The following is a 14,010-nucleotide window of genomic DNA, read 5'->3' as shown; positions in this document are numbered from 1 at the left end:
TGAAGGTAAGGTCTATGGAGAGCGGATGTGGTCATAGTAGTGAGCTTTTTGGTGAGAATTGCCATAAAAATATCACTGAACATCAGTGGCCAGGCATCAGCTTTTCATTCCATCAAACAAATGATAACTCATTTTAAAGGGGAAGCCACAGAGAGTAGCCTCTGAGGAAGTCTTATCAGCAGGAAGTGTAGAAGTTGCTAATGAAACACAGCTGCTGAAGGGAAATAGAGCTAAGCCAAGAACTTTGCTTCATCCAGAGTCAGGGCTGGTGTATGCATGTGGGAACGGCCAGAAATCTGAGGTCAGTGAAAAGGAAGGCACAATAGCTCTTTGAGTTCTCAGTTGTACTCTAGTTCTTAAACCCAGGCTCAACCTACTAAATGAGAGCCAGCGCTTCCCTGTGAAAGGATCTTAGAAAACCACGGCAAGTCCACTCAATGGTGTCTCCTACCAATTCCACAAATGGGTATAACCCTTACCCTAATTTGCCAGGGTAACTTTAACCAAAAAGATGAGTTCCTAGGTTTTTTTGTTTGTTTGTTTGTTTTGAAGCACGATGGATATGAGATCATCTGAAGAGTAGGAACATCATGAATTCACCCAATAAGTGGAATTTTTCAGGGCTGCATCCTAAGGGTCTACTCTTGAGTGGAGTAATAGCTAGAGGGCTATGTAAAAGATAATTTGGTCAAGGATGTTAATTCATTTTTCATGTAATTATTCTATAAATTTGAGGAATATTAAAATCTCTAAAGAGGAGGGAGGGGAAGCTGTGATCAGCAGATAAAGTAAATAAATTAATTAAAAGAAAAAACTCTAAAGGGCCCAGAGAAATGGACCAGCAGGTAAGAGTATTTGCTGAGCAGGCAAAAGCGCTTAGTTCAAATCCCCAGAAGTGAAAAATAAAATAATAATAAAAAAGAAAGTAGTTGTGGATGTGCCATAATCTAAGTGCTATAGGAGAATGGTGGGCATAGGAAAAATGCTGGGACACTGGTGAGTGCCAGGCTAACTCCAGGTTCAGTGGGATACTGTTTCAAGAAAATAAGGTGGAGAGTCACAGAGTCATAGAGCCAGACACCTATGCCCTCCTTGTATGGACGTGGGTGTGTACACATATACAAACATGCATGTTTACCACACACACACACACACACACACACACACACACACACACACACACAAACCCTTCAGACATAAGTGAAGAACTGCTTGTGTTATGAACCATATATGTTTTGGGTGATATATTTTGACAGGCGATCACATTTGCTTCTTTACAGTTTCCTAGCATATTAATCCCTTTATCATTCTGGGGTGTCTGCCTTACCTCTCCTGAGCATCTGTGACCTGAAGTCTGTCACTCTGACTTCCTTACACGCCCTGCTTGAATGGTGCATACTCTTTTGATCTTTTTATTTCCAATGTGTTGGTGCCATTGTGTTTAGACTATTATCTTTTATAAACACAAGTAGTTAGTTCTTGCTGGTTTTGTTCGCTTTTGAATGGAATAGTCAATCCATCTTCATGCAGTGGCATTTTAACATGCTGCAGCCAGCCTGCCATTTGCTCCTTTTCTCCTAACATGTTCAAGCTTTTTATTTTTTTAAATGTTTTTGTTCCTCCTTTCCAGTATCCTTTTGTATTCAGTGAATATTTTCAGTATTCTGTTTAATTGTCTCTTGGGCTTTCTCTCTCTATCGCTTTCACATTTTTACTGCTTGCTTCACAGGTTATATACAAATCTTAAACCAATCTAATTAGTTATTGTTTTAGTGTTAACATTTCTTTTCCAAATTATGTGTGTTTGTGATTGTGTCTATATGTGTGTGTGTCTGAGAGAGAACACACTGAGAAGAGGGGAGGGGCAGGAATTTACCTTTGGGCAGGTAACTGGGATGAAGTACCTCAACACTGGTCACAGGAGCTCTCAGTTTTAGTCACCAGCTAGACTCCTCAGCCCATTGCCAGAACCCATTGTCACCCCAGCCTGAAGCTTCCTGCCCTGTGCTCCCAGCCCTGTCTGCTCCCTGTCTTGCCTCACAAAAATACTTCTATATGGTCAACTCTAAATGCAAGAAACTGCAGAAGCCACACTATGTCACTTCAGACACTTTTGGGAAATAAGAAAGAGGTGATTTGGGGGAGTGTCATAGACAGAATGACTATAACAATACAGCAAGAACTTAAACCTAGGTCTCCTACCAAAACAAATAAGTACTTAATACAAACTTATCGGTAGAATGTTAATAAGCACAAGGCTATGAGGTTCTCATAAACAGGGATGTTTAGCTAAGGATGATACTCCCCAGGCCTGAAACAATGTTATTCATATTATAGTTCAGTAATTTAGTAAATATTCAGTAACTTTGACTTTGAATTGGCTTGAGCACATTGCATGAGAGCTAACACTTAATTCTCACTGTTGCTTTTCTTGGGCATGCCAGGGGCCTGTGATTAATTAAAACCACCTACGAACTCAGTATAATATCTGGCTAACCTCATGTGAATTCAAGAAACCCAGAGTCTTGCCATGTTAATAATCTATCATATAGAAATAATAAAGCTCCCCATTTAAAAGACACTGGAGTACTACAGCAATGTTACAGGCCATCCTCTTGGGATAAAATGCACTTTCCTTCCCTCCCCAGTTTGTTCCTAGCAGGATTTAGTGAGGACAGACATGTCTAGGTAAGCAGGCTGCTCACAGAAGCCTTCAGGGGGTGCCTTTTATCTTGTGGTCTCTGTAACTACTACCCACTACCACCACCACCACCCCAAAGTTATTTTTCACCAATGGCTTTGGATAGCTATTCTGGGTTTCAAAACAGTAACTTGAGCACAATACAAACACAGAAAATATTTTCAAGTAAACAATTCAGCATTCAATAAATTCATGAGTTATGGATCACGGTGGAGGTACTTTTCTCTGCAATTTGACCTATTCCAGAGACAGATTTTAAATGTGAAATTATCAATTAAGAACTAATCTTATAAATCCACAATCAAATACATGCTGTCTTGTGTGCTCAGCTTTGTAGGAAAGAGGAAACTAAATTTAAAACATGGTTTGGATTCTCTATTAATAGGAACTTCCCTTAGGCTTCTAACCAGGAAGCCTAATGGTTCATACTTTCACATTTCTTAGTTATTTGTTGGATATGGCACTGGGATTATTGACTGGATATCATTTCTTCATTAAAGCCCTTTGTTTTGTTGTGTTTTCTTTCAAGTTCCACTAGTTGCTGGTTAATCTTTGTATGATGGATTCTGGTTTCTGGGAAGCTATGTCTCCTCCTTTAAGTCATTCTGTCTATGACTCCTTCTTCTTAAGTCATTGGTTTACAACATGGCAGGATGCTGAAAACACTTGGCCTTAAATAATGCAGACCTAAATGTTCAGACTGAATATGGGGGCCATGAGAAAAGAACCAGAGAACAGGACTGAAACATTACATTAAAAAAAAAAAAACTCCCCAGGTGGCTCCCACATGTAGTGAAGGCCTAGGACCTATGCCGGAGAAGTCCTGGACTCTTCCCCAGTTTTGCACACACACCTAGGATTGCATGCTGGACCTCCACACTGACTCCAGTAAGGACATTGTCCTCAGCTCACCCAACACAGTTTTGGCTTGTTAGTTTTAAAGCTTGCTCACAAATTTCAGTCCTGTGAAAAAGTCTGTGGGGCCCTCAGACAGACATGCTGGAGCTATTTGAGCTTCTCATTGGTACCTATTTGCTACCACACGACCTTTGTCTTATCTAGAGGATATGCAGACACATGGTTTATCTTAAAAAAAATATCCATCTTCTACATGAATTTACAGATTTGTATACTTTATCACATTGAACATGTATAAATACAATCTGCAGAAGAAAGCATTCTATACTCACTTATAGATGAGAAAACCTTCTGACCAACAAGTGGCAGGCTATAGACTCATGGCTGAGTCAGCTTTAAGTTAAGAAGTAATCATTCGCATACTGGTGCTTATGTTCCTCTTGCATCCCAGTCCAAGGGGCCACAACCTAGGGCTGGATGGACAGTTTAGGCAGTAAAGTGCTTAAAGGTGTGACTTAAGTTTCCCAAAACAAAGGTATGGTGTGGTGATGTGAAGTTTTAACCTCAGCACTGGGGAGGCCGACCTTGGAAGCAAGGCTCATTGGAGAGCCCCAAGCCAGTACCAGATTGTCCCAAAAGCAAAGGTGGACAGTGGCCAAGAAACAACACCTGAGATAGAACTCTGGATTCCACAAGCTTTTGCACACACAGTCATATATACTTCTACACAAAGGTGCATAGGCACATAGAAATTTACCTCACATGAGAACACACACAGACACGCATACACATATACTCACATGAACACACACACACAGTCACATAAACATACATGAAGAACCATATTCCTTTGAGAACATAGTCTTCTTTTCAATCACCGTGTGACATAAAATGTTAGAGATTGTACATTAGGTTCAGGTAGGGCCTTAGAGTTGTCAGAATTCAGTTGACTCATTTTACAGACTGAGATGCTAGGGTCTGGGGAGCGAAAGCTACTTTCCCAAGGTCAAACAGCTAGTTATTGTCAAGGCAAAGATCTAAATCAGGTCTCCTATGACTCCAACATTCTTCTCAGAACACAACGTCCCTTTCCTTTAACATGGGGCATTCCTAATAATTCATTTTCCCCTTCAACTTAGTTAAGAGCCCTCCAGAAAACAGACCATGTGTTTTTCAAAAGCATAAAATAATTATTTGTTACACTTGCTGGGCCATTTTTACCTTTAATTTGAATCAATTCGAATAGCCATTGCTCGCCAAGCTGCTTTAACCACAGAGCCCCTATGAGGTTTATTTGCCACTGAAGTCTTATTTTCTGAGGTAAATTAATGATGTGTTATTCCCAGGAACTTTATGGTGCTTATCACTATATTAACTCACATCAAAAAATTCATTGGGAGCTATTTTTCACATCCTGACAAAACAGCCCAGAGAAATCCTCATGAATTGGGGACTTTGAAATATAAAGGCACACATGGATTACGTATTTCTCATAAGAAATGTTTTCATTTCGCATTAGATAAAAGTTATCTTTAAGAGTTGTCGCTTAGGCACAAAACCACATTCATTCATTCATTCATTCATTCATTCATTCATTCGTTTGTTCATTCTCGGTCATGGCTCCCAGAGCAGACAGAAGGGGACTACCCCTGCTAATAGGAAGCACACAGCATAGGCTGTGGTAAGGTATGATGTGAGGTCCGGGACAGCCTGACATGGATTTATCTCCAGATTACTAGCTCTGAATCCTGGAAGAAGTGTGTCTTGAATGTTCAGTCTCTCAACTCCCCATGTATAAAATGGGGATGGAAAAGTTAGAACAAACTAGAGGAAACTGAGTGGTGTGAGCAAAACCTCTTCAGTGGTCCTGGCCCATAATAAGAATTAAGCAGATATCAATGTTCTCTTCTGAGAAAAATCTCGTTTGTTTCCACTATGGCTTCAAGGTCCCTCGTCACTACCCAAGCAGCTCGTCAAAAGTCCCACCCAATTCCTTGGATTTCATCCATTAGGTCATCAAGCATTCTTAACTGTGTTTTGGCCAGGCAGTGGTGGCTCATGCCTTTAATCCCAGCACTTGGGAGGCAGAGGCAGGTGGATTTCTGAGTTCGAGGCCAGCCCGGTCTACAGAGTGAGTTCCAGGATAGCCAGGGCTATACAGAGAAACCCTGTCTCGAAAAACCAAAACAACAACAACAACAAAACAAACAAACAAACAAACAAATAAATAAAAAACTGTGTTTTGGCTGTGACAAACACTGAGCAGGAATCTCAGTTTTCAACCCACTTCAAGGAGCTTGGACTCTAGTACAGTAGACAGCTTAGAAAACAGGAGACTGAAATAGAATTCACTGAGAACTATGATGGCTAAATGTCAGGTATGGCATAATCCAAAGGGGTTTCTAACTAGGTCGCCATCTTCATGAAGATTTCCTGGAGGCAGAAACAAACTAAATGGCCTGTGGCTCAGCTCCAGCTCTGAGACACACTGGCATGCTGAACTTGGTTACGAGGGGCTGAGGCACCTATAGGTGTCTTAGTTAGTGTTTTAATGCTGTGAACAGACACCATGATTAAAGGAACTCTTATAAGGACATTTTTTTCTTTTTTTCTTTTTTTTTTTTATTATTTTATTAGATATTTTCTTCATTTCCATTTCAAATGCTATCCCGAATGTCCCCTATACCCTCCCCCAACCCTGCTCCCCTGCCTACTCACTTCCACTTCTTGGCCCTGTCGTTCCCCTGTATGGGGGATATAAAGTTTGCAAGACCAAGGGGTGTCTCTTCCCAATGATGGCTGAATATACCATCTTCTGTTACATATGCAGCTATTGACACGAGCTCTGGGGGTACTGGTTAGTTCATATTGTTGTTTCACCTATAGGGTTGCAGACCCCTTCAGCTCCTTGGGTACTTTCTCTAGCTCCTCCATTGGGGGCCCTATGTTCCATCCAATAGATGACTGTAAGCATCCACTTCTGTGTTTGTCAGGCACTGGCATAGCCTCACAAGAGGCTGCTATATCAGGGTCCCTTCAGCAGAATCTTTCTGGCATGTACTATATAGTGTCTGGGTTTGGTGGCTGATGATGGGATAGATCCCTGGGTGCAGTAGTCTCTAGATAGTTCATCCTTTCGTCTTAGCTCCAAACTTTGTCTCTGTAACTCCTTTTATGGGTATTTTGTTCCTTATTCTAAGGAGGAATGAAGTATCCACATGTTGGTCTTCCTTCTTTTTGGTTTTCTTGTGTTTTGCAAATTGTATCTTGGGCATTCTAAGTTTCTGGGCTAATATCCACTTATCAGTGAGTGCATATCTAGTGACTTCTTTTGTGATTGGGTTACCTCACTAAGGATGATATCCTCCAGATATATCCATTTGGCCAAGAATTTCATAAATTCATTGCTTTTAATAGCTGAGTAGTACTCCATTGTGTAAATATTCCACATTTTCTGTATCCATTCCTCTATTGAGGGACATCTGGGTTCTTTCCAGCTTCTGGCTATTATAAATAAGGCTGCTATGAACATAGTGGAGCATGTGTCCTTATTACCAGTTGGAAGATCAATACCACTCAATACCAGAAGAGGTATTGTTGGGTCCTCCGGTAGTACTATGTCCAATTCTCTGAGGAACCCCCCAGACTGATTTCCAAAGTGGTTGTACAAGCTTGCAATCCCACCAGCAATGGAGGAGTGTTCCTATTTCTCCACATCCTCGCCAGCATCTGCTGTCACCTGAATTTTTGATCTTAGCCTTTCGAACTGGTGTGAGATGTAATCTCAGGGTTGTTTTGATTTGCATTTCCCTGATGATTAGGGATGTTGAACATTTTTTCAGGTGTTTCTCAGCCATTTGGTATTCCTCAGTTGAGAATTCTTTGTTTAGCTCTGTACCCCATTTTTTTAATGGGGTTATTTGAATTTCTGGAGTCCAGCTTCTTGAGCTCTTGGTATATATTGGATATTAGTCCTCTTTCAGATTTAGGACTGGTAAAAATCCATCCACAATCTGTTGGTGGCCTTTTTGTCTTGTTGACAGTGTCTTTTGCCTTACAGAAGCTTTGCAATTTTATGAGGTCTCATTTGTCAATTCTTGATTTTTACAGCACAAGCCATTGCTGTTCTGTTAAAGAATTTTTTCCCTGTGCCCCTAACTTCGAGGATTTTCCCCACTTTCTCCTCTGTCAATTTCAGTGTCTCTGATAAGGACAGCATTTAATTGGGGCTGGCTTACATGTCCAGAGGGTCAGTTAATTATCATCAAGTCAGTAGCATGGCAGCATCCAGGCAGACATGGTGCAGGAGGAACTCAGAGTTCTACATTTTCATCTAAAGGCTGCTAGCAGAATACTGACTTCCAGGCAGCTAGAACCAGGGTATTAAATCCCACACCCACAGTGACACACCTACTCCAACAGGGCCACACTTCCTAATAGTACCACTCCCTGGGCCAAATATATTCAAACCACCACAATAGGATTTTCTTATTGACTCTACAACGAGACAACATGACACTACACATGGTTGAAATGTTCTATTGAAGTTCAGACCCCCAACTGAAGAGCAGGTGATGAGGGAGCAGAAGAGGAGTTGAAATTTCTTCAGAGGGGATGTGGGAAGGAGAATTTGTGAGCATGAATTTGAATTCATAGACAGAAAGTATCAGGAACCCCCATCCCTATTATCTTTCCCTCTCCTCTAACCCTCTTCTTCCTGCCTTGCTCCTTTGCTCCCTCCTCACCCCACTTCTTGCTCTCTTACATTTGTATGTATTTGTATGTGTGCTCTATACATATGTGCTCATGTGGATGGAGGTCAAGTCTCTAAATGTCTTCTTCACTACCATTCTACCTTTCCCTTTAGACAAGGCCACTCATAGGACCTACAGCTTAATTGCCTAGTCTAGTCAGGCCGCCTTCTGCCTCTGCCTTCTCAGTGCTGGGATTATAGTTACTATAGTTACAGGTAGCCATACCTGGCTTTTTATAAGTGTGCTTCATACCCAAACTCATACCTGGCTTTTTATAAGTGTGCTTCATACCCAAACTCAGGCCCTCCTGTTTGTGCGGCAAGCCCTTTACTGACTGAGCTAGTTCTCCAGTGCCACCACATCTTTTACAGTTCAAATCTATGATGAACACTGAAAGCCACCGTTATCATTACTCTTTTCAGAAAGACTGAGTCCTAGAATGCCCAATTTCTTTGCCCACAAACTAACTAGGCAGTAGTTTATTTAGATAGGAATTTCAATTCATCCAGACTAGTTTTGAGTTCTGTATACTTTGATACCTCTAATTAGGTCCGGGTAACAGTTAGACTTGGTGAGTGGAGAGAAGTTAATCCAAGAGCAGCCAGCATGACACTGTAATGCTTTCTTTATAGTTCATAGATAGTTTGAACAGCTAGGCTACTCTGCTTCTGGAGGCTGGTAAGAACTTTAGATATGCTGGGTAGGTTGTTACTGGCTCAAGGAAATGTGTGCCCCTAGATAGGCAGTCACACCCCTGTCTTGTGCTGACAGTACTGCAGAACCACTTCAGGGCTCATCCTGACATCCCAGAGCCCATTAGGACAACTGACCTTACTCAAATTGGCAGCAAGTCATCAGTGGTAAAAGGGATTAAAGGGGTTGGTCTTTATGTAAAAAGGAGGATAAAGTTGCTGACTGAGATATGTTGTGGATAATGAGAACAGTGCCGAGAATAAAGGAAAAATGGAGTTGGGATGGAGAAGGTGGCGAGTTGCTGAATCAGCTGAGAGGCAGAAAAGAGAATTAAAAGGTTTTCTTTCTATTTCTGACAGAATAGATGTCGAGTCCTCTTTTTAAACTTTTTTCCCTTATTCATCTAAAAGGTTCTCTTTGGAAGCACAGTGAAATGGAAATGCAAACTAGGAGATCCTGACACAAATTCGTTTGACTAGAGAAATAGTGGGGAGAGGTGGCCATTGAACTTGATCTATGGGGGTGAAGTGTCCTTGCCTACCAGGAAATAGGGACACTTTTCATTCCTGTGTCAGGGATGAACCTAAGATATCCAAGGTTCTCCTGCAGAAGGGAAAATAAGAGAGTGTGAAGATTGACAATAGACCACCAAGGTGCTTAGTGACAAATCATTATGTTACTTGATCCCACAAATGCTTTCTATACTGAGTCCAATTCACAGAGAAGGGATATCATCAGGTAAGGAGAGGTGGCCAAAGGGCAGCGAACAAACAAGCAACAGACTTGGGATGGCGAGCCAGGGTAGAGCAGCTCCTGGGACCAGAATCCAGTCCCAGGGTCTCAGGACAGGTGGATAACCTCCTGTCTTACCATCTAGAGTATCTAGAGAAATAAAAGTTAGGCAGGAGGCCAGGAGGTCTTGATCTGATTCAGAGGCAAAAGTTTAGTTGTTCTCAATAGTAAACTGGAAATCTATTTTATAGCCCTGAGCTCTCTAAATTAATTGTTGTTAACAATCACTGTGCTTCCCCTAAACACAAATTCAGATATGTTTGATCCTTCGCAATCCATCCATTTATCCATTTACCTTCTGATATATTTGACAGGTATTGAGATTGGTGATATGTGATATAGGTGACATCCTTCTGAGCAATAGGCAGAAGCTTCCCTTCTTTTGAGGTATACTCTCGGGAGGTGGGAAAATCAGAGAGCATAGACCATACAGCATCATGGAGCAGTAAGCGATGGAGTGTATCATGGAAGGTTATAGAAGAATCTGACGAATTCTTGAATCCCAAGGAAGAAGCAACTCACAGAGTCTGAGGCAGTAGTGAAATGTTGGGGGACAGGTTTAGTTGAAAATACTCATAATTCCCAGCACTGAGGAGGCAGAGACAGACGGATTCCTTGTGTTCTGCAGCTTAACACCATGTTCTAGGCCAATGAGAAACTCCTTCTCTCAGAAAATAGGATGAGCTGTATACTTATTGGCTATTTCTTGCCAATAAAGAGCCACTGGGGAATCTAGAATAGCACATGGCCTGATGGCATTTGCATTTTGGGAAAGCCTTGTCCACATAGGATAAAATGAGAGACTTTGAAATGAGGTAGAATTGCTCTAAATTTAATTAAAAAAATCAGTTTCACATAGCTGTTTCCGTCTTTAAATCTCAAAATATTTGTAAAGTAGATAGGAGGTAGAAGAAGAGGATGCAACAATGAATTAATTACTCAGGGATGGTTCCTGCCTATATATCTGAGGATGTGTCTCATGAGCTACATCATGTCAATTATCCCATTCAAATCCACTCCACATTAGCTCACAGCCAGATAAATGCAAAGCATGTGAGTGAGCCCAGCCAGGACCAGATGAGACACCAAGCTGAGCCTGGTATTAAAGCACCGATCTTTGGAGTCAGGTCAGAGATAAATGGTTACCATGAAGGAGCACAGAGTTTTAGAACACTTTGCTACAAGTGGCAGCATGGATGAAGAACAGAGAGGTGTCAAGAGTGAGTCTCTGGCTCTTGATATATATATCTGAAAGACATTGGAGTCATCTCTTGAGATAAGATCAAACATTTAATTGCTGGATGAGATGTCCCTACCAAGGAGTACAGGGTAGGACAGTTTCCTATCTAAGGACATTGTGTTGAGAGACAGACATCACATTCTGAAACACGAGTTTAGCCAGTTCATATTGTATGTAGCTCTCCCGCTATTTGTTTTATCTCAACTTCAATGGCACAGGCTTAAATTTTAGCTCCCTTTCTGTGTGACTGTGGCAAGTCAATTAATTTTCCTTTACTTAAGCTGGAAAATAATAAAAACAAGGCAATTGATCTGCAAAGTTTTTATAAGGGGTTCTTAAATGGTTTTTGAAGCATAGACCACACTGTGTAGTTTTTCCCATGCCCCTAAAAATTTGCAATTATAACACACACACACACACACACACACACACACACACACACACACACACAATCTGTTCAATTCCATCCCCTACTACTTCTTCCCTTTCTTAGACTCAGGTCTAGCTTCATTAAAATTTTAAAGTCTTTTGAACTTTTCTTAGCACCCCACTAATTTCACTGTTCTGGGCATCTGGATCTCTGAATATTTCCATCTACCATGCATTTATTGAACACCTACTAGGTGCTAGTCACAAAGAGAACAAAACAATATTATTCGCTTTTAAGGAGACAAATAACTCATGTTCTCAGGTTTTTTTATTTAGCATTTTTTATATTACTTTCCGGATTTTAAATTGCTTTGGTGATAATAGGTTTTCTTCTGTTTAACAAAGCTTTATGGAAAATCAACACAAGAACCCCAATTGCCATCACAGATGTGTCACAGTTCTCTGGGTCCTGCTCCCTCCCTCTCTTGTCACTTCCCAGGCAATTGTATTGCACATCCTGGATGCTTTTCTTCTTTCTTGTTTGAGAGACCTGCCCAATCCATGCAGTCAGTCAGAAGCAAACCTGCCCTTAGAACATATCATCTTGGGTTTGTTTATGATTATAAATCATCATCTACTCATTTCATATTCCTGTGACTGATGTTCAAAAAGAGACTTTAAATGTCTTAAAAAGAGAAGAGTTTATTTTAAATATATTTTATTAATATTTTGAGTATGAATTCATGTAGTGCATTTTGAAACTGTTAATCTCCCTCCTCCACAAACTCTTCTCAGATACACTCCCTACCCAGATCTACTTCCAGTTTCGTGTCTGTCTTTTCATTGATGGATTCTACTTTTTGCTGTCCATAGACTCATGGATGTGTGAGGAGAGGAGACTGTCTCATAAGAACACTGTTTTAGAATACTTTAGAGCAGTGGCTCTCGACCTTTCTAGTACTCTGATCCTTTAATACAGTTCCTTATGCTGTGGTGACCCCCAATCATAAAATTATTTTATTGATATTTTATAACTATAAGCTTGTTACTGTTATGAATTGTAATGTAAACATTTATGATACAAATCTCATGGGAGTTGTAACCCACAGGTTGAGAACCACTACTTTAGATATCCTTAAACAAAAAAATGGTATGTACAAGACCTCAAGAACAGGAATTATAGTCTGTAAATTAAGATTTGGCATTTCAATTTTGCCATCAGTATGTTCCCTAATAAAATCTGTTCATGAATGAAAAGAAACAGGTAAGAAAAAAATATTTACTGAACATCTGTCATTTCTATAAAGCATATAACCTCAATATCCACCATAACTTTAAGAGGTTAATGCTAACTTCGTTTAAAGATGAAGAACTTAAAGTTCACAGAGGTGAAGTTAGTTGTCCAGGTAAGTGATCAGGCTGTAACTGTAGCTTAAGCTTGTCTAAACTCATTGGATGTTTATTTTCCTGATAAACTCCTGATGGGGAATGGGATGAGTGAACGAACAAGCCAATAAGCATTGTATCTTGGTTAAGAGAATGGACCTAAAGTTTTTAAATTCACAGCTGGCATCTCTCATTCCACCCCCTCTAATCTCACTAGCGAGGCTCACTCCTTTTGGCGGGAGATGTCATTTCCCAGAGTGATTCCGATTAAGAATGGAGTGATCATTTCCTGTGATTGTTTTGTAAGAAATGCCCAAAGCCAATTGACGTTCCCTATTGGTGCTTATTTCTCTGTTTTTGATAAAATATAATTGTTTTAAGTCTCTTGAGATTGATGAGATGAAGTGTTCAAAAGGAAGCTGTCTGATTTACTGACCCTGTATCCTTTAGTTAATAAGTTCCTTTTTTCTAATTCCACTTCAAAGATGAAAGTTTCATAATTAACCATCAGAGGTTCTCTGAAGCAAAGTATATTAAAATCATATTATGACTTCCTGAGGCAGTCCTTGAATTTTTTTTATTAAGCAATGCTATTGGAAGATAGGAGAGTAATCATATCTACATATAATAAAGATATACTTATTCATTTTCTATTCTAATAACATCCCTGCCATACTAAAAAAAAACTCCTCAATTACTTTATAATATTTAAGAATGCTAATAAAAATGAATGTTATTGAGCCAAATCTTGTTAGCTTTAGAAATGAGATTGAAGAATATCAGGTCTAGAAACAAAACATCACAACTTAATTTCAAATACATGCTAGTTAACGTTTGGCAGAGCAATGAGGTCGATTTCAACATTTATTTACAGATCACCTGCTGGATGCTGTATTTCCCAGGTTCTAAGAGAAACACCAAAAGATGGCCCCAAGCCTTGGTAAAGCCACAGTTTCACAGGAAGCTCAGTTCTCTTTCCTTCTGAGGCAGGGAAATCAGGACCCATGCTATGCCTTAGGACTGAGGGATGTGTACAATGGGTGCGTAGTGGGAATCTGTAGTTTACATTTGCACAGCAGGAGGCTTGACCTGCTAGTAGTCCTTGTGGTGTTAATAATTCCACTGCAGGAAGTTTTGAACTCTATATTGAAAGGCTTTCAACAATTGTATATATATATATATATATATATATATATATATATATATATATATATGTG

The sequence above is a fragment of the Mus pahari genome, chromosome 1, assembly GCF_900095145.1.
Source record: "Mus pahari chromosome 1, PAHARI_EIJ_v1.1, whole genome shotgun sequence".
NCBI lineage: Eukaryota > Metazoa > Chordata > Mammalia > Rodentia > Muridae > Mus > Mus pahari.
Note: the sequence above shows the minus strand (reverse complement) of the source record.